Here is a 19,490-nt window from a genome sequence, read left to right as displayed (position 1 = left end):
GTGTGATCAAAGGCAAAAAATGTAGGCACTGAAGGAACTTCTACTCTGAAAATATAGGTACAGAGTGACTTTAGGCAGGAGTTTTGTGAATCACAGTGCAGCCTAAAAGTGGGACTTGAGTGCCCAAGTACCTTTTGTGAATCTATGTCTAATTCAGCTCCCACTGAAATCAATGGGAATCCCTTTCATTGACTTCAATGGTGGTTGGATCAGACCCCAAAAGAAACTCAGAAAAAACACGCACAAGCCCCACACTGCCAATTTTGTAATTACCCTTATTTCAAAGAAGGTGTAAAAAGCATGAAGATCAAAAAGTAACATGTAAAATGTTGATTCTACTGCCATTTGTCTGAAGACAGACAACAGCCGGTCATATTTTCCCCACTGTAAGTAGCCATGTAAAATGTAAGCCTCTTCTGAGCATCTTGTGTTGATGCTAATGTTGATGATGACGACTTACAACATTCTCTGTAGTAGTGCAAAGCATTTTTAACTGGCTGTTTGTTTTCATTTTACATAAAAATTACATGTTTATACAAGTAAAAACCCATTAAACTTTCCTACACTTATTAATTCATCTGTATTCACATTTTAACCCAGTGTAAAACAAAGCCAACTCAAAACTTGGAAAGGGGCCTTTTCTTCCTCCTATTGTAAAGATGTTGATGGCAGAGCAGCACCATCTGGTTGCAATTATTTTGCCTACCAATGTAGTCCATACAAGACAAAGTATAAACTACAAATGGGAAAAATGTATGATTACTAGCCTATGGAAGGAAGGGAAGTGAACCAAAGGGATTTTGTCAGTATGTCACATCTGAATTGATGTCTTTGAAACAGGCACTTAAGGATGACAAGCCAACAATTTGACCTACTTTTGCCAAGGGTCCTGCAAATAACCGAACAGTAAGACACTCACTAAGAAGGGCTGCATTAACTATTCAACATGTGACCCCGTAATAATGAGGTGTACTCATTTACTCCATACTCACAGTAACATCATTCCTAATCTGTTACCCCAACCTGAGTTCTCAGATTCAAGTAATAAGATGGAGTCCTTCTGAAAGTATCATTCTTGTAAACTTGAAACAGAAAGTATCATTCTGTAAGAGCAGATTCTTAGAAAAATATTTGCCTGACTTCATTCAAAATATTAAAGGAGCTGAGTGAAATGGGGGATAAATATAACCACTGATCATGCCTATAACCCAAATGGTCCTGCACACTACATATTGGCAGACTCCAACCTTTAGTGTCATTTCATGAATGTTATTTATTAGCTTTTGCTATTTGCCTAAAATGTGCTGCATAAAATTACACTAAGGACATTCTCCTCCTAACAGACATGTATTTGACTTTATTCATGTGAGCAGTCACATTGAAGTAAACGGGACTGCTTAAAACTTCAATTTAATTATGTGCAACTAAGATTTTGAAACATAGGGCATATTGTAACAAACCAGCAGTAAGAGAAGGAAAAATGTAACTGAAGAGTTATATTACAATCTCTTTACTGCTGCATTTCCCTGGAGCAGTTGTGTGCAGAACATCTATTCTTACGCTTGCATATCACAATGTAAACAATGGGCAGCAAGGGATGAGCAAATTTTTCAAATATTCCTGGAATGTTGCTCAGCAGCTGAGAGATTAATCACCCTCCATAATCATCTCAAACCAATATGGTTAAACCTAACACTGAGCTTGTTATATATTCAATGCATCCACAAAAAAAAATAAAAAAAATAAAAAGGTCAATGCAGTATCATGGTTGATAATTTAAGATACTGTAAATCAAGCAAAGTTATATTGTAGTTCTCCCAGAAACTACCATTTATCCACAGGGCATGCATGTAACATTGAGTATATGTTGTAAGAGGTATGCACCAATACACATATACAATGTGGCAGATTTACAGCTGCTCTGGGAAGCATAACTAAATCTCCTGACTTGTAGCATTATAGTTGAAATGTTAACCAGACATTAACAGATTTTATGCACTGAATTTTCATGTTTGTTTGTTTTTTTAAAAAGGTGAGCTGTACTTGTTGCTTTTCTCTTCCTGCATCATAAAGGCACTATATTAAATATAACCAGGAAAAAGTAAAACACGTACTCCAGGTATGTTACTACACTGGAAGATCCAAGTATTAAAGAAGAAAAAACAATACATGAGACATCAAATATTCTAAGATCATATGTAAACACATTACTTATAACACATTTCTATTATTCTCCTTACTATCCGACTAGCTTAAAAAAAAACAAATTATGTGCCCCAAAATTTACTGTGATCGAAATCCACCTCTTTTTTCTCCTAAAATATCCACATACGTATTACAAAGTAGATTTTTCTCTCCTTTCTTTCCACTGTTTCTTTTTCCCTATTCTTGCGGTGGAAAAGCTAATTTGCAGTCATGAGTTCCCCATTTGATTCAGGAAGTGGTGAAATTTGTGATCATTCTGTTCTCTTATATATATGAAGGAGAAAGACTGAATACCAGTATAGCTAAAACACATCTTGCAGGACGGGGAGAAATGACCACAGCAGCAGCCAGGCTTCTAGAAATGCAGTATGGCATGTAAAAGGTAATGCGCCTGTGCAAAAAAACAAAAAAAACAGATCAGGCACATCTCACCCATTTCCTGCCACAAAAGTAACTCAATGCACAAGATAAAGGAAAAGATTGTTATTAATATGTAGTTGAATGTTTAGATCTGAAAAAGCTGGCACTCTTAAGACAGATAAAGTGCCTATTTTGTAAGGACTAAATGACAGTTTTCAATTGACAAAAGGTCTTTTCACTATGCTTCTATAGCAGTAGTAGTAACACTTGAAGCACCTCATACCTTCGTAGCACGATACAAATAACAATCCTGCATTTGCCAAATTTCAGCAAACTAAGTCCCACTTCAGCAAAGTGAAACTAATCATCCATCCCTCCCATAACCCCCTCCCCCCCTCCCCCCCACACGCTGAATCCCATCCTCTTCCCTCCAGTGTCGGTAAAGGCCTACTTGAAATAAGCAGTTACTCAGAGTAGAATGAAAAGGAGTACTTGTGGCATCTTAGAGACTAACCAATTTATTTGAGCATAAGCTTTCGTGAGCTACAGTTCACTTCATCGGATGCATGTAGCTCACAAAAGCTTATGCCCAAATAAATTGGTTAGTCTCTAAGGTGCCACAAGTCCTCCTTTTCTTTTTGCGAATACAGACTAACACGGCTGTTACTCTGAAACCTGTCAGAGTAGAATGTGTATGTAGATCTTCCTTGTATGATACTTCCTCGGGGCTTGTCGACATAAGAAAGGTACACCTATGTAAGTTAAGATGTGAATTTAAACCACTGTTATTCTTGTGTAACTCCCAACACAGACACACCTCAGGCAAGTCTACACTACAGAATTAAATTGACCTAAGTTACATTGAAGTACAGCCACTGCAGTCATTAAAACGCTTTTGCATGTCCACACTACATTCCTTGTGTCGGTGGCATGTGTTCTCACCAGAAACATTTGCACCAATTTAACTGTCAGTATGGGGCATTTGGGGATGGTTTCTGAAAGGCAGCAACAGTCTATGTAAGCAATGCAGTTTCTACACTGACACTGCATCGACCTAAGTGCTTGTGGAGTTATTAAGTCAGTGTAGTGGGCAAGTTACATCGGTGGAAGCCACATTTTAGTGTAGACACTTACAGAGTTAAGTCAATATAAGGCACTTATTTAATGCTATTTGCCTAAATCGGTATGTAGACCAGGCCTTATTCTGGCACAAGAATGTCTTTTTCCAGTTTATCCTATGTTGCTTTGGAAATGGTTTAACCTAAGCCTTAAAAAGCCACTCTGATTCTGGAACAATTTCCATTAATAATTCTACCCGTATGACTGCAGCAGTTTAACTATACCAACATAGCTATACTGAAGTAACTACCAAACTTTCCTATGTAGACAAGACCTGAAGTGCTTTAAAAGCAGTAAAATAGTTAACAATGTTGACATTTAAAGTACCATCATTGTTAGAGTTAGCACCCATTGAAGTAAATGGAGCAGCTCACATCTCAGAGCTATTGTTACAGGCTCCCTGCAAACTCAAATATCACTACTGATTACACTGTCATTTTCAATATATACACACACACACACACATATATATTTTAATATGAAAGTTGAGACTGTGCTGAACAATTAAGAGGCCCACTGAAGTAATTGATTACCATAACAGGCTCTGAAATAGGTAAGCATTTTCCCCATTTTACTGGTGGGAAAATGGAGATTCATATTCACAAAGCGAAACAACTAGGATTAGAGCTAACAAGTTTGACTCCTAGTTCTTTGGAGTCATCCCTCTGCAGTATCTACCTATTGTATAAGCCAGACAGACAAGTACCCAAGACATATTATGAATTCACAACCATCAAAATTATAGCTTTACGTAGTAGAGCACTGAAAAGATAAAGTTATACTGCCTAAGACTTTATTTTAATCCTTCTGGGATGAAGCCTGAAATTTTATTAATTTGAGGCATTCAAGCCACCTCTTTAACTAAGTCATAAAAGCAACAGTTTAAGCATTTCCATTAAATAAATCAATTCATATTATGAAATAATTTTAGTATTCTAAATACAATTTTGAAATGGGCTCTCTGTTGACAATTAAACTACTAAAAAGCGTCACAGCAATATCCTCTTTGGGGCTGTGATTTAATATCAAAATTTTTGTCTTTCACCACTTAATGTATTAAAATAGTTGTTTCACAGTAAGTGTGAGGAAGACTAAAACAGCTATGTTCTCCATTTCCAGTAATTTCTACACATTTAGTCCACGTGGTAATTTGGCTTGAAGGCTATGAAGAGCCTCAGCCAGTTTGAAAATGCAGTGGGTATTTAATATGCAAATTCTAAGAAACAAACTATTTTTTACACAATAAGATTATAAATCAAATAGCCAGGATCAATTCACATATCCTGCCTCCCACAGATTATTCTCTTGAACAATATTCAATTAATTAGTCATTCCTCAGTCCACACTTTCGAATATAGAGCTCTTCCCTCCCATCTTCTCCATTATCTTGAAAATATCTAGCAAACAGCAACTACAGGAAGCTTATTTTACCCTTCTCCTAGCTAGCATAAGTTACTTGTGTCAATTCCGGTGTCAAATATACCTGAAAGCAGGATGCCAACAATTATTTTAACACTGATAAAATGCATCTCAGAACTACTGTAAGAGCAGCATTCATCACAGCTAAAAAACCCTTCCATTTGAAGAACTGCAATACCATTCTCAGATACTGTAATGGAGCATAAAGTGACGCTGTTAAAGACTAACATTACACTGAAGCTAAGGCTATGTCTACACTGCACTTTTAAACCGACAAAAGTTTTACAAAAAGCACCAGTGGTGAACAGTGCTTTGTCAGAGGGAGAGTGTCCCACCATCCCTTTTTGGGGGTTGCTTTATGTTGTCAACAGGAGAGCTCTCTCCTGCCAGCAAAGAGCGGCAACACTGCGTACCTTACAGCAGCATGGCTGTAGCAGCACAACTGTGCCACTATAAGGTACACAGTGTAGGCATGGAAACAAGAGATCTGAGTCTCTAAGAATGCATGTCTTTGCACTGATCAGCTGAATGCTGAACAATAGTTTTCCCCCCCTGCACCCTATGCAGAAGCTGAAATGTTAAAAAAACCTCTCTAATCAATGGCAGGTTTCAGAGTAACAGCCGTGTTAGTCTGTATTCGCAAAAAGAAAAGGAGGACTTGTGGCACCTTAGAGACTAACCAATTTATTAGAGCATAAGCTTTCGTGAGCTACAGCTCACTTCCTCAGATGTTTCCTAATCAATGGAAACCACAGATGCTCAACACCTTTTAAAGTTAGGCCACAGTCATCTACATATTATTTGACCACCACCAAAGTCAGTAGTCCTCAGCCTTATTCCATCTAACCTAGGCCCCCCTCTCACTTAGCAATAGGGAAAAGACAGGGTGGTCATGACTCCCTGATACACTTAAACATGTTGCAGGTACTGTTAAGTTTCTTTTTTACTTAATTGGCAAATCACTTATGTTGTTTTAATACCGTTTAAGCTTTTGTTGTTTTCCTTTCTGTGCTAAGGGAGGGAAAATTCTTATTAAACAATTCTCATGAGTTACTTTTTTGCCTTTCCTCACAATGAGTGTGTCGAGCCAGGTTAGACTATGACCAAAGCACAGGAACTTGCATCAGCTAACAAAGTGGCAAAATACTTAGCAGGGCTTGGAAAAAGTGGAGTAATGACTGGATTAAGTCTAATATTTCACAGCTCACACAAAAATGAGAAGGGGGAGGATGCTTCCACAGAGAGGTCCAGATAAAAAGCCATGGTGAAAAAACTCAATCCCCAGTAACGGAAGGATAGGGGAGAAAGATGCTAGGATTCCTATCAGGGAGCTACTTTTGGACCATGCTTGGGGAATCATCTTTCCTATCAGCCTCTGACTAGTATGTGCTCATCAGTTTAAATCCCTGTCATGTTCTCCCTCAGGCTCCTGGAAGCGAACGGGACCGCTCTCCCATCTTCCCGATCCAGCCATCCACTCCAGAGGCTCCTAGCTGCTTTGAGGGGTGGGCTCTCTGCTACTTTTGAATCCCTTCTCACCTTTCAATCCAGATCCTTCCTCTGCTTTCAAAGAGCACAAGCAGCAAAAATTGATGCCAGCCAGTTTTATTACTGTTCACAGGATTCTGAGTATAGTTAGTGAAACTGACAAACATCATATTAATCTAGGAATAAACTTTAAGCAGAAGCACTCCAGAACCATTTGTCTGAAGGCAACAGTGCATCTGAAGGTTCTCTTTTAAAAATAGCTGGAGCTCTGGATGGCTTAACTCTCCCTAGGAAGATTTACTAGTCAACACAAAGAAGCAGGAGAGTAGATTTTTGAAGACCTGATACTTTGCTCTATCTGAGCACCTTGCACTTTCAGAGTACTCTGCAAACATGAACTAATACAGCTCACTCTGCCACGTGAAGCACATAGTTTTGAGAAAGTCTCACTTCCTTCCTGAGCACTGCAGCTCAGAATACTGTACAGTTTTTTTTTAAACCTGCAGCCCTCCATTATACAAATCTGGCCCAAAAGAATCAAAATGTACTTCCAGAGCAGATAAGCAGGTAATATGTTGACACTTGAACAGAGTGGATCTGAAAGAGAAGAATAGCCATTTGCTATGGAGGGAAGACTCTCAGATTGGCCAGTTAGTTACATTGTTACCAACTGATAACACTGATCTTGTCATATCCTGTGTGCATACCCAGGATTAATGCCTACGCAGAATCAAATAATGACAAACAATGGAACTATCTGTTGCACTTGGCACAAAAACTCAGTCATCAGTTGAATAGTTTTGCATGATCTCATTGCAATTAAAGAGCAGATGACCCTAAGAGGCTAGGTACAAGGCAGAATCCAAAACCATCAATCCAAAAATGGGTTTCAGTGCATAAGAACGGCCACACTGGCCCAATATCCTGTTTTCCAATAGTGGCCAATGCCAGGTACCCCAGAGGAATAAATTGTTTGTGTTTTGGAGCTAGGATATCAATGGAATAATAGTCTGGCTACATTTTTAAATGTGTCAGGAATTTTTAGAAATAAAAGTTAAATTTATACAAACATTTAAAATTAGTTGCCAAAATTTTGTGGGTGCACTGCAAATTCTAACCATTTTCTCATCCCCTTCCTAACTTCGTTTCCATTCCTGCATACCTTTTAGAATCAATTACTTAAATTTGCATATTTCTCCCCCATTGTGCTTTTGCTGTTTCATTATTGTCCTTGTACATTGTGTGCCTGTTCTGAACCTCTCAAACATAATAAAAATAAAGCTATTTTCTTTAGTAGTAAATTGCAAGCAGCACAATTCAAATAAAAAGAAAAGGAGTACTTGTGGCACCTTAGGGACTAACGAATTTATTTGAGCATAAGCTTTCGTGAGCTACAGCTCACTTCATCGGATGCACAAATTTAAATAGTAACTTAATTGACAACTCGCCCCACTTTTTGGCACAACCTGATCAGTTAGTTTGGAAACCTCTGCTCTACAGCCCAAGCAGAACAAGGCCGCTGCCGATTCTAATCCCATAGGGCACAGTTCCAGGTAGGACATAAAAACATGGAAGCAGAGCTGCCACCAGTTCCATAAGAGAAATTGGCTTCTCTACCTGTAACCCAGAAGCTACCACTCCTGAGAACAGGGTACTATTTAATATGAACAACAGAAAGAAGCTGCTACCAAAGGGAGCTGCCTCCTTTGCATTGGAGCAATCTGTCAGGGGATCCATAGCCAAGATCACTGGAAACAGAGGGAGCACAGCGGACCTTGAAATAGGTGGGTAAGCAGATACAGGAGCCAGGATCATGGAACTCGTTGCAGGGAGGACAATGAGAGAGATTGCTGAAGAGGCAGTCGACCTCATGGTGTGCTTGAGCTTGCTTATGTGCGGTGGGAGTAATCAATTTTAATCAGGAAGTGACTGGGAAGCAGAAAGGGGCAGAATGCATTTAAATTTATTTTGATGGGCGTTGAAGTTGATTGTGGGTGGCAAGAAAACATTTCCACTGAGAGGTGGTCCCCTATTCACAAAATTTGGGGGAAGTTTAAATTATTTGTTAAATTTGCTCAGCCACCTTCTACAGGGTTTTTGTTTTTTTTATTTTGTTTTGTTAAGTTCAATGGTTTGCTGATTTACATGGTTGGATAATTTTACCACTGTGCTAGCAGCAATTTTTAAAACTATTGCTTCCACTCAGTCTGAGAAAATGAGATTTCTTTTTCGTCTCATCATCACATAGGACTGAATTTATTCCAACGCCATTCAAAAAGGATCAAAGTTAATTACAAAAAATCAAAAATACTTTAATGCTGGTGAAAGACACTTGATTGCATACAAAATTGAAATACTCTTATTAGAGATATGGTACAGCAAGGCAACAACAGTGCAAATGTCCCATGCACTCTTTGATATGCCTCAATCTTTACTTGACAAGACCTAAGGAAGGTGGCAGTGAAGAAGACAGTTCACTCCATTCTTAGTCTTGCTGAGATTCACAATACAACACCTAATAAGCGTCAGCAGTAGCAACAGCTGTATGAACCTGTTTCGACCAAGTTCTTAATTGCATCCATCAATTTATTACTAGTTCATAACCGGTAACACCTTTCAGCACAGGTGCTGGAACTAGGGGTGCCCTGTGACTTGACGTGGTTTCTGTTATATACAGGGTTTACAGTTTGGTTCAATGGCTCTTGGCACTCCCACTATAAAAATTGTTCCAGCATCCATGTCTTTCAGATCCAACCAGCTCAGGTCAGATACAAAAGGCAACTGAGGGGTGAAGATTCACTGTTGTGAAGACATCTTTTAAGCTACCTGGTTAGATTGCATGTCTATCCACACACAACATAACATTTGAAGTCTCTCAGTATACATTTTTAAAACAAATGCAATAGAAAGCAGTACCCAAACTTCTCAGCATGGAGCCTAACATTTTCTTTGATTGTTCTTCTCCCTTTGCACCAGAAGCCACAAGTAAGCTTCCTGCAACATGCAGGGCACTAACATGCTACGTGCTAGCTATCTCCCGAAACCACCTTCCTTCCCCCACAAATCCACTTGCCCTTAAAAGGGGGCCAGCGGGAATTCAGAACTAGTAGAGAATGATGTTTTTATTGCCAATCATCTTTCAGTAGCTATTCTAATTATAAAATAGCTATAGTTAGCTGAATTGATTACCAGTTTCTTTTGCAAGTTTTCTTGTGGCTGCAATACATGACTGTGAATCAGGAGTAACATTCTAGTCTTGCTCTACTATAAACTTGCTATGTAACCCTGGGCAAGTCACCTGACTACAGTGGTTTAGTTTCTCCATCTGCACAGTAGGGATAACATTTCCCAGCACCACAGACCTTAGAAGCTTGATGTAATCAAGTCTGTAAAGCACTCAGATCCTAGGATAAAAGGTATTATAGAAGTGAAACATTCTCTTCCGACATCTACATCTACACAGAATATTTTTTTTATCAGTATCCAAAAGAGTTAGCTGTCTCTTGGCCGGGACCCTGGGCCAGCTTCATCTACAGCGGCTTCATTTTCACAGCCCTAGGAGCAGCAGCAGCAAGGTTCTCAACCACACCTTCTCAAAGTTCAGTTGCTCAGAGCAGCGCCATTGCGGGGTTGGGGAAAGACATGCTAAGTGGAAACAGAAAAAAGTCAGAACTCCAGTCCCACTCAGATCCTCATCTAGTATCTGACAGCTCCAAGGCAGAGAGCAGTTCAGATCTTCTTCTTACTCTACTACTTCAAAGTTCCAGACACAGCATAGGGATTCTCCCCTCTAAGAGCAAAGAGAGTTTCAAGGGCAAGTGTAATGCTATGCAATTCCCACTATCATGCAGCAAACTTAGTGACCTGAAATATTCTCTCTTCAAAAGGTATTGAAGCAAGGTCAGGAGAGGGGCATTCTCTCAAGCTACAAATCATAAAAGTTAAGCAGTTTGCGTTGCCTTACTGGTTTGAGCTGTTTGGGGGGGGGGGGGGGGAGAGGGGTGTTTGGCAGGGGTGAAGCCTGGAATGCACAGAGTCATTATCTACCCTAGAGAAAAAACATCACTGAAATCTGCCTGGGTTTCACTTAGAAATAGACAAGTTGTACAATTTCCATTTATGGATTATATTCTACACACCAAACACCGAAGACTACTATGTTCCTAACTCAGTTCTCCAGTTATTGATAGCCTAGCACAACAGTAATGGACTGACTCCCAAGGTAAGTCAGGAAAGGCTTGCCCAACTGTCCACCAATAGGCTGATATGAGTGATTTGGGGCCTCAAGTGAGGCCAAGGGATAAGTACCCTGTTGACAAGCCCAACCCATGTCCCTTGACATCTGTTGGGATTCCGACCAGGTTACTGTCTTTGGACAATGCTTGGGGACTCCATTTTTCATATTACCTTCTGGCTAATAAATGTCTGACAAATAAGTCTTCTCCTGCCCTCGGGGCTCCTGGAAAGGAGTAGAAGCTAGTAGCTAACACTGCTGGTTGAGGTGGGGAAGCTACTCTACCTGATTCCCAGCCTCCTGCATTTGAAGTGGGTCTCCTCTACTCCTTTTGTTTTTGGGATGCTCCTCCCATAACCACCCCAGGGCCTCACTGCAGTTTTTCATGGCATTCTCAGTCAGCATCAGATTGAAATTTACCTTTTTTTTTTAATTTTATTATGCCCACTTCAAACTACAGGGTGGCAACAAGGAACTTAACCAGAGTCTTAATTTCACACTGCTGCTGGGTAAATCTATGAACAGATCTTTCCACAGCCTGAAAGAAAGGTATACATTAATTTGACACTGGAGTAAACATTATTTTAGGAAGGTAGTTTCTAGAAATTATTCTTTGAAAATAGAGATGCCAATCAACTTCACTGCACTAAAGTGCTTTTAACAACAGCTTTATCTTCCAATTTTACACTCAAAACCCCTTTTTTGTGTGCTGCAGAACTGACCTGGACACATCATACATCAATTGAAAGCACATGATGAACAGACAGGAATAGGACTGGCTTTTTTTAAGTCAATTAGTGACAGACTGGCAGGTAGGGTGCTCACTAACAAAACCCATTTACTTGGCACAATTCATACATCACTTCACTTAGCAAAACCATAGCTGGCAAAAAAAGATTGATTACTGCAGATTCCCTCATTTCTTTCCATCCCAGTCCCCTCTTTTGAGGGGAAAACAGATACAGTTTTTATTTTCTTGCAATTCCTATGAGCTAAGAGTAAATCTGATTTGTGCCTAGAAGACTGTATGGAATTAAAATGCAAAACACACCAACAGCACTGAAATGGAGAAATGTAATTGCAAATAAATACCTTGCATAGTTTATTGATTATGCAGTCAAGATAAACTGAGACTGCTGAGAGCTCTCTGCAGAGATATCTAATCACACATGACTATAATCTCCTATTTCAAAGTGTTCAGTGGTAGAACAGAACCAAGCTACCAAAAGGGTACTCTAACATACAACAAACAGTTAACTGGGAACAGGTCTCTGACAAGGAAGAGAAGTGATTTTTTTTCCCAGAAATAAAAATTAAATACACATGCAAGACATCCACGTGTGAAGGATAAGATGGCTTCTCAAGACCTTGTCTAAATTACAGATAGAAAGAATCCTCTGACTTGGTTCTAACACAGTTATCCTCTGGTTACAACATGGTTTAAACTGTAATGGGAACAGGACACAGATATATTATCCAAATCTTGGGGTTTGTTATGGGTGCACTCTCTCCCCCAAGCTACCGATTTTAGTCGTGCTTAAGCCAGATCCTCTGACTTGGCTACAATTGTCCCAAAATGGGGTCTCAAGACATACAGTGGAACAGATACATAGTGAACTCAAATATAGTTGAGCTCAAGTCACAAGGAAGCTGAAACAGTTCTGAATTGGTTCAATGACATGCCAACTACAATTCTGGTTACAGTGAGGCTGCCCTTGTGGGAGGGAGAGGTGAAACCCACACTATAACAAGTTTCTTAGCTCCACACAGTCTTCTCTAATTTGGCATTAAAAACTACCAGTGCAATCTCTTCCATTTAATATTCACTCCTCCCTCTCCATATCTGACACAAAATCCCTTGCATCACAGAAATTGTATTTCTGCCACCTTCCAGTGCTAAACATTTAGCAAACAGAAGCACCTTGAAAGTTAAAGAAAAAGAGAGACTCCTATCTAAACAAGGCCGATTTCATTGCTGAAACAACAGTATATGAACCATCACACAAACACTGTCAGCGTAGACTAATGCTGTGTAATCCAAAAATGGGCATCAGAAGGAGTAGACATTCAGAACGCGCACACACACACAACAGGGACAGAGCTGCAGTACCAAGTCTTGCTGTTTCGGAAGCTGATTCCTTCATTTGTGACTAATTTTAAAACAGTATCCTAAGGTACCTCATTCTCATGATGAAAGCTTTTCTAACCTGTCGGTAGTGAGGCATTTATCTCAGTCTTCTTTTTTTCCCTTTCCCTCCACCTCCTCAAATCTTTCATTCAAGTCTACATCAGGATGACCCAGAAGAGCTAAGATCATGCCAGGTTTTCATAAAGAAACAAAACACAGCTCACCTAGAGGAAGACACTGCAGAAACCCCAGCTGTTGTAGAGGAGAATGGAAGTGGTGGGAGGGAGAGACAGATGCACAAAAGGGACTAGGGGCTGGAGTATAAACAGAGAATAAAAGTGACAGGCAGATTGCAATGGTGGAAGAAAAGAGAAATATAAAGGGCTCATGGGGAACTGGGATAAGGGGCAATAAAATGTACTAAGAGAAATGTGGGTCGGAGTATGTGCTAAGAGTACCAACTGTATTGGGGAAAGGAGAGGAATTAGATCCTCAAGTTGATTTAGGAGAGGGAATTGGGAGAGCAGAAAATAGAAGTCTTAAAAGGATCAGAGAAAGGGGAGCAGTGGGAAAGGAGGTTAGAAAGAAATAAAAAGTGCCCAGATTTTAAGAATTGGCAAAGAAATAAAAGATGTGGGGCAAGCTGCACAAGGGGCAATGAGGGGAAGGGGATCGGGGCCGCTGTGCCAGGGGGCTGTGGGGTGAATGTGGCTGCACACGGGGGCTATAGAGAGTTGGGGGTAGCTGAGCCGGGGGGGGGCTTTGTGGGAGGGGAGGGGCAGCTGTACAAGGGGGCTAAGGGAGGCTAGGGGTACCTGCGCCGGGAAGGGAGCTATGGGGCGAATGTGGGGAGGTGGCTGCACAAGGGGGGCTACAGAGGGTTCGGGGTAGCAGAACAGGGGAGCTATGGGGGGAGGAGAAGATGTAGCTGCACAAGGGGGCTATGGGGGGCTGGGGGTAGCTGCGCCGGGGGGCTATGGGGGACGCTGGTGCACAAGGTAGCTATGGGGGGGGCTGAGGGGTAGCTGCGCCTGGGGGGTTATTGGGGGGGGTAGCTGCGCCGGGGGGCTATGGGGCGGGGTGCACAAGGGGGCTTGAGGGGCTGGGGGTAGCTCGCCGGGGGGCTATAGCAGGAGGGGGAGTGCACAAGGGGGCTATGAGAGGCTGGGGGTAGCTGCGCCGGGGGGAGCTATAGGAAGGGGGGGTGCCAAGCGAGCTATGGCGGCTGGGGGTAGCTGTGCCAGGGGTCTATGGGGGGGGCGCATAAGGGGGGGGCCGGGGGTAGCTGCGCCAGGGGGGCTATGGGAGAGGGGGGTGCATAAAGGGGCTATGGGTAGCTGTGGCAGGGGTCTATGGGAGGTGCACAAAGGGGCTACGGGGGCTGGGGGTAGCTGCACCAGGGATCGCTGCACCAGGGATCTATGGGGGTGCACAAGGGCGATATGGGGGGCTGGGGGTAGCTGCGCCGGGGGGCTATTGGGGGAAGGGGTGCACAAGGGCGATATGGGGGGGCTGGGGGTAGCTGTGCCGGGGGGGCTATGGGGGAGGGGGGTGCGCAAGCAGGCATTGGGGGCCTGGGGTTAGCTGCACTGGGGGTCTATGGGGGGAGGGGGGTGCACAAGGGGGCTATGGGGGGCTGGGGGTAGCTGCTCCGGGGGGGCTATGGGGGAGGGGGGTGCACAAGGGTGATATGGGGGGCTGGGGGTAGTTGCACCAGGGGCTATGGGGGGAGGGGGTGCACAAGGGCGATATGGGGGGCTGGGGGTAGCGGCGCCGGGGGGGCTATGGTGGGCTGGGGGTAGCTGCACCAGGGATCTATGGGGGTGCACAAGGGCGATATGGGGGGCTGGGGGTAGCTGCGCCGGGGGGCTATTGGGGGAGGGGGTGCACAAGGGCGATATGGGGGGCTGGGGGTAGCGGCGCCGGGGGGGCTATGGGGAGAGGGGGTGCACAAGGGCGATATTGGGGGCTATGGGGGGTGCACAAGGGCGATATGGGGGGCTGGGGGTAGCGGCGCCGGGGGGGCTATGGGGAGAGGGGGTGCACAAGGGCGATATTGGGGGCTATGGGGGGTGCACAAGGGCGATATGGGGGGCTGGGGGTAGCGGCGCCGGGGGGGCTATGGGGAGAGGGGGTGCACAAGGGCGATATTGGGGGCTATGGGGGGTGCACAAGGGCGATATGGGGGGCTGGGGGTAGCTGCTCCGGGGGGGCTATGGGGGGCTGGGGGTAGCTGCACCAGGGATCTATGGGGGTGCACAAGGGCGATATGGGGGGCTGGGGGTAGCGGCGCCGGGGGGGCTATGGGGGGCTGGGGGTAGCTGCACCAGGGATCTATGGGGGTGCACAAGGGCGATATGGGGGGCTGGGGGTAGCGGCGCCGGGGGGGCTATGCGGGGCTGGGGGTAGCTGCACCAGGGATCTATGGGGGTGCACAAGGGCGATATGGGGGGCTGGGGGTAGCGGCGCCGGGGGGACTATGGGGAGAGGGGGTGCACAAGGGCGATATTGGGGGCTATGGGGGGAGGGGGGTGCACAAGGGCGATATGGGGGGCTGGGGGTAGCGGCGCCGGGGGGGCTATGCGGGGCTGGGGGTAGCTGCACCAGGGATCTATGGGGGTGCACAAGGGCGATATGGGGGGCTGGGGGTAGCGGCGCCGGGGGGACTATGGGGAGAGGGGGTGCACAAGGGCGATATTGGGGGCTATGGGGGGAGGGGGGTGCACAAGGGCGATATGGGGGGCTGGGGGTAGCGGCGCCGGGGGGGCTATGGTGGGCTGGGGGTAGCTGCACCAGGGATCTATGGGGGTGCACAAGGGCGATATGGGGGGCTGGGGGTAGCGGCGCCGGGGGGACGGGACGGGTGAAGCAGCCGCCCAGGAGCAGGGCCGCGAAGCAGCGGCCCGCGAGGCACGAGCCCGGCGGGAGGCGAGCGCCAGGCCGGGGGGGCGGAGGGGGGGGGGGGCTGCGCGTAACTCACCAGCCTGTCCCGCCGCCTCCCGGCTCGGCGCAGCGGCCCCACTTCCCGCGAGCCAGGAACCGGCCGGAGGCGGCGGCTCAGCCGCAGCCCCTTAAAGCGGCAGGCCGCGGCCCCGGGAGACGGGGCGGGGACGGGTGGCCCGCTCCTCCCCTCGGCCCGCCACTGAGTGAGGCGGGCGGGGCTTCGTCCCTCCCTGAGCCTGGCCACATCGGGATCGGGGCCTCCCCCGCCCCGGGGGCCATTCGGGGTCCGCCCCTGCATTTGGGGGGTAGTTTAAGGGGTTCCTCTGCCCCTCCCCCACACTTGGCTTTCGAACCCCTACGCCCTCCCCCCACCCAACACAAACACCAGCCCTTCGCGCCGGCCCCCTGCACTACCCGGCCCCCCACACATGGGGGGGTCACTTGTGGTTCTGCCCCATGCGCACCCCTCAGCTAGACATGCCGGTGGTACTTAGGGGGTCCCCCACCCCCACATGCGTATGGCAGTCAGCTGATCCCATTGCACACACAGACCCCCAATGCACGCAGACAAAGATCAGGGGTCCCACGGCAAACCCTTTTACACGTAGCAGGCAGAGGTCCTGTTGCCACACCGATAGGGCACTTGCAGGGTAATCACAAGGTCCCCCACCCCCATAAAATAACTTTTATTTCTTTGGGGCTATTACAACAGCAGGGCACCCACAGCAAGGCACCTTCAGCCTCAGAAACTTGAGGATATTGCACCATAGAGAAATCCAGCGCATTGCAATGTGTGGGGTCTTGGTTGCACCGTTGGACAAACTGAAGAAAGAGAGTGACAGTTCATATTGCAACAGGTTGCTCTCCTGACCTGCACAGATCTTCCCTGGGCTTCTGCATGGCCACAGAGACCAGCCTGTAGGCTTTGAGATACCCATATCCAGTGGAGGTTTAAACATTGTTCTGATGTATTGCCAAAGCCCAGAGAAATCAAAAATCATAAAGGAAGAATCCCAAAATCTCATAAATAATAATGCATGTTGGTGTTTGGGCTGCCTATTGATTTTGAAACTTTAGTGGTGAATACAATAACGGAAGGCTGAAATTTCAACCTGAAGTGAAACCCAGAAAACAGCAGAGATGCTCTGCTAGAAGGGAGACCCCGCTTTCTTTGTTATTGGCATACTTAATAAAGTGCTAAATAACCATAATTAAGTATGCCATCTAGCATTCAAAGCCATTCATTTAGCATTCATCTAGCATTCATCTAGCCATTCATCTAGCATTCAAAGCCATTTGTCTGTCCAGGGTCTTTACCCACCAACGTAATTCTATCACAAGGCTTTAGACTATATATTTAGTTTGTCCCTGTTCTCTGACCTACTGGATAAGAGCCAAGAAGCTGAACTTAAATAAAAAACAACGAGGAGTCTGGTGGCACCTTAAAGACTAACAAATTTATTTGAGCCTAAGCAGAAGTGGGTTTTTTACCGATGAAAGCTTATGCCCAATAAATCTGTTAGTCTTTAAGGTGCCACTGGACTCCTCGTTGTTTTTCTGGATACAGACTAACACGGCTACCCTCTGAAACTTGAATCAGTGCACCCAGCCTCAGTGTACCTTAGGACAGATGACATATCCATCCACGCAATCACAATATACTTCTCCTAATGCTTGCAGGAAGCATGCGAAGCTTCCTGGTAATTATAACAGTAGACCCAAAACACCTGGAAAAGGCTGCATTGTTGAGGACTATGTAGCACTTTGTTTGCTCCATACTCTTGTATCGGCTCTATCCACCGGACTGTAGAGATATTAATTCAAGGCAGAGATTTATTATGCTTTGGCATAACGCACCTGTTCTATATGCCATATGCTCAGGGTGCTACATAACCAATAGCGATCACAGCCAATGTATAAACCAGAAAAGGCCCAACTTCATCCAAGCACAAGTATGTTCTTTTGTTAAACATTAAATCAATAGCATTCTGATTTATCTGTTATGATCCGATAAGTGTTATTTGAATTTCTATAAAAGCACTTATATATTGTTTCTAATCTTTTCTACATTTAGCGCTTGATCCAGGATGTGTTGTGAGCTCTCAACTCCCACTGACTTCAGTAGGAACTCAGGGATCTGGCCCACATAAAAGCCCTACAGTTGCAAGCAATAGGCGCCCTCCAACATGAAGCTCATTGAAGGATCAAGGTCACTGCATATAAAACGTTAAAGCACTACTCCCAGCATTTCCTCCCAATGCCACTTGGCAGATGGAGAGATTATAGAATTGTGCTGCTTTACTGCATCTATGACAATTTACAAATGTCAATTATTTCTGAACCTGTTCATCAAAAAGTGACAAAAATAACCAAGGCCCCAATCCTACAGATTTGCACACCTGCTTAACTTAACACGAGTAATCCCATTGACTTCAGCATGTAATCAATATTGAAACAGGGCTTGTCATAAATATAAAGGGAAGGCTAACCACCTTTAAATCCCTCCTGGCCAGAGGAAAAAACCTTTTCATGTGTAAAGGGTTAAGAAGCTAGGATAACCTCACTGGTACCTGACCAAAATGACCAATGAGGAGACAAGATACTTTCAAAAGCTGGGAAGAGGGAGAACATCAAAGGGTCTGTGTCTGTCTGGGTGAGGCTTTTGCCGGGGACAGAATAGGAATGGAGTCTTAGAATTTAGTAAGTAATCTAGCTAGATATCCGTCAGATTATGATTTCTTTAAATGGCTGAGAAAATAAGTTGTGCTGAATAGAATGAATATTCCTGTCTGTGTGTTTTTTTGTAACCTAAGGTTTGCCTAGGGGGATTCTCTATGTTTTGAATCTAATTACCCTGTAAGGTATTTACCATCCTGATCTTACAGAGGTGATCCTTTTCTTTTTACTGTTTCTTCTATTAAAATGTTTCTTTTCAAGAACTGAATGCTTTTTTTCATTGTTCTAAGATCCAAGGGCTTGGGTCTGTGGTCACCTATGCAAATTGGTGAGGATTTCCAAACCTTCCCCAAGAAGTAGGGTGCAAGGGTTGGGAGGATTTTTGGGGGGAAAGATGTTTCCAAACAATGCTTTCTCAGGAACCCAGGTGGAAAACCAAGGGTAAAATAGTTTGTGCCTTGGGGAAGTTTTAACCTAAGCTGGTAAAAGTAAGCTTAGGAGGTTTTCATGCAGGTCCTCACATTTGTACCCTAGAGTTCAAAGTGGGGAAGGAACCTTGAGGCTATTGCTTCACATTTACTGCAGGGGGACTACTCAGCTGCATAAAGCAAAGGATGCATGTAAGGCTTGTATAGACTACATAGTTTTGTCGACAAAAGTCAGCTTTCATTACTAAAACAGTGGAGGTATGCACACTGAAAAGCTCCTCCCACCCATGTAACTGCCCTGCTATGCCAACATAATAAAACCACCTCAACGAGAGGCATAGGACATATGTTGGTATAGTTAGGGCAATGCAGTGTCAGTGTCGGTAGATACCGCATTCCTTACATCAGCTGTTGGCTGTCATTCTTGTCAATTTCACCAGCTCTGGTGTCCTGGGGCAAACTAACTCCTAACCACCACACAGTCTGAGAT

The 19,490-nt window shown here is 44.5% G+C and overlaps 1 protein-coding gene across 7 annotated transcripts in view; it reads right to left on the bottom strand.

Annotated features, from left to right (window-relative positions):
* Nucleotides 1-16,072, bottom strand: part of CSGALNACT2 (chondroitin sulfate N-acetylgalactosaminyltransferase 2) — a 51,757-nt gene extending 35,685 nt beyond the window's left edge. For 4 of the 7 annotated variants that reach the window (XM_073353252.1, XM_073353254.1, XM_073353255.1 and 1 more), the window contains exon 1: nt 15,934-16,072. The gene's annotated coding sequence lies outside the window, so the exon portion shown is untranslated. Of the gene's footprint in view, nt 1-2,499; nt 2,597-13,177; nt 13,268-15,933 lie in introns of all 7 variants that reach the window. The other 3 variants (XM_073353253.1, XM_073353257.1, XM_073353256.1) reach the window with 2 other exon arrangements.
* Nucleotides 16,073-19,490: the final 3,418 nt, after the last annotated feature.

The sequence above is a fragment of the Lepidochelys kempii genome, chromosome 7, assembly GCF_965140265.1.
Source record: "Lepidochelys kempii isolate rLepKem1 chromosome 7, rLepKem1.hap2, whole genome shotgun sequence".
NCBI lineage: Eukaryota > Metazoa > Chordata > Testudines > Cheloniidae > Lepidochelys > Lepidochelys kempii.
Note: the sequence above shows the minus strand (reverse complement) of the source record. Positions and strands in the feature narration are given on the sequence as shown.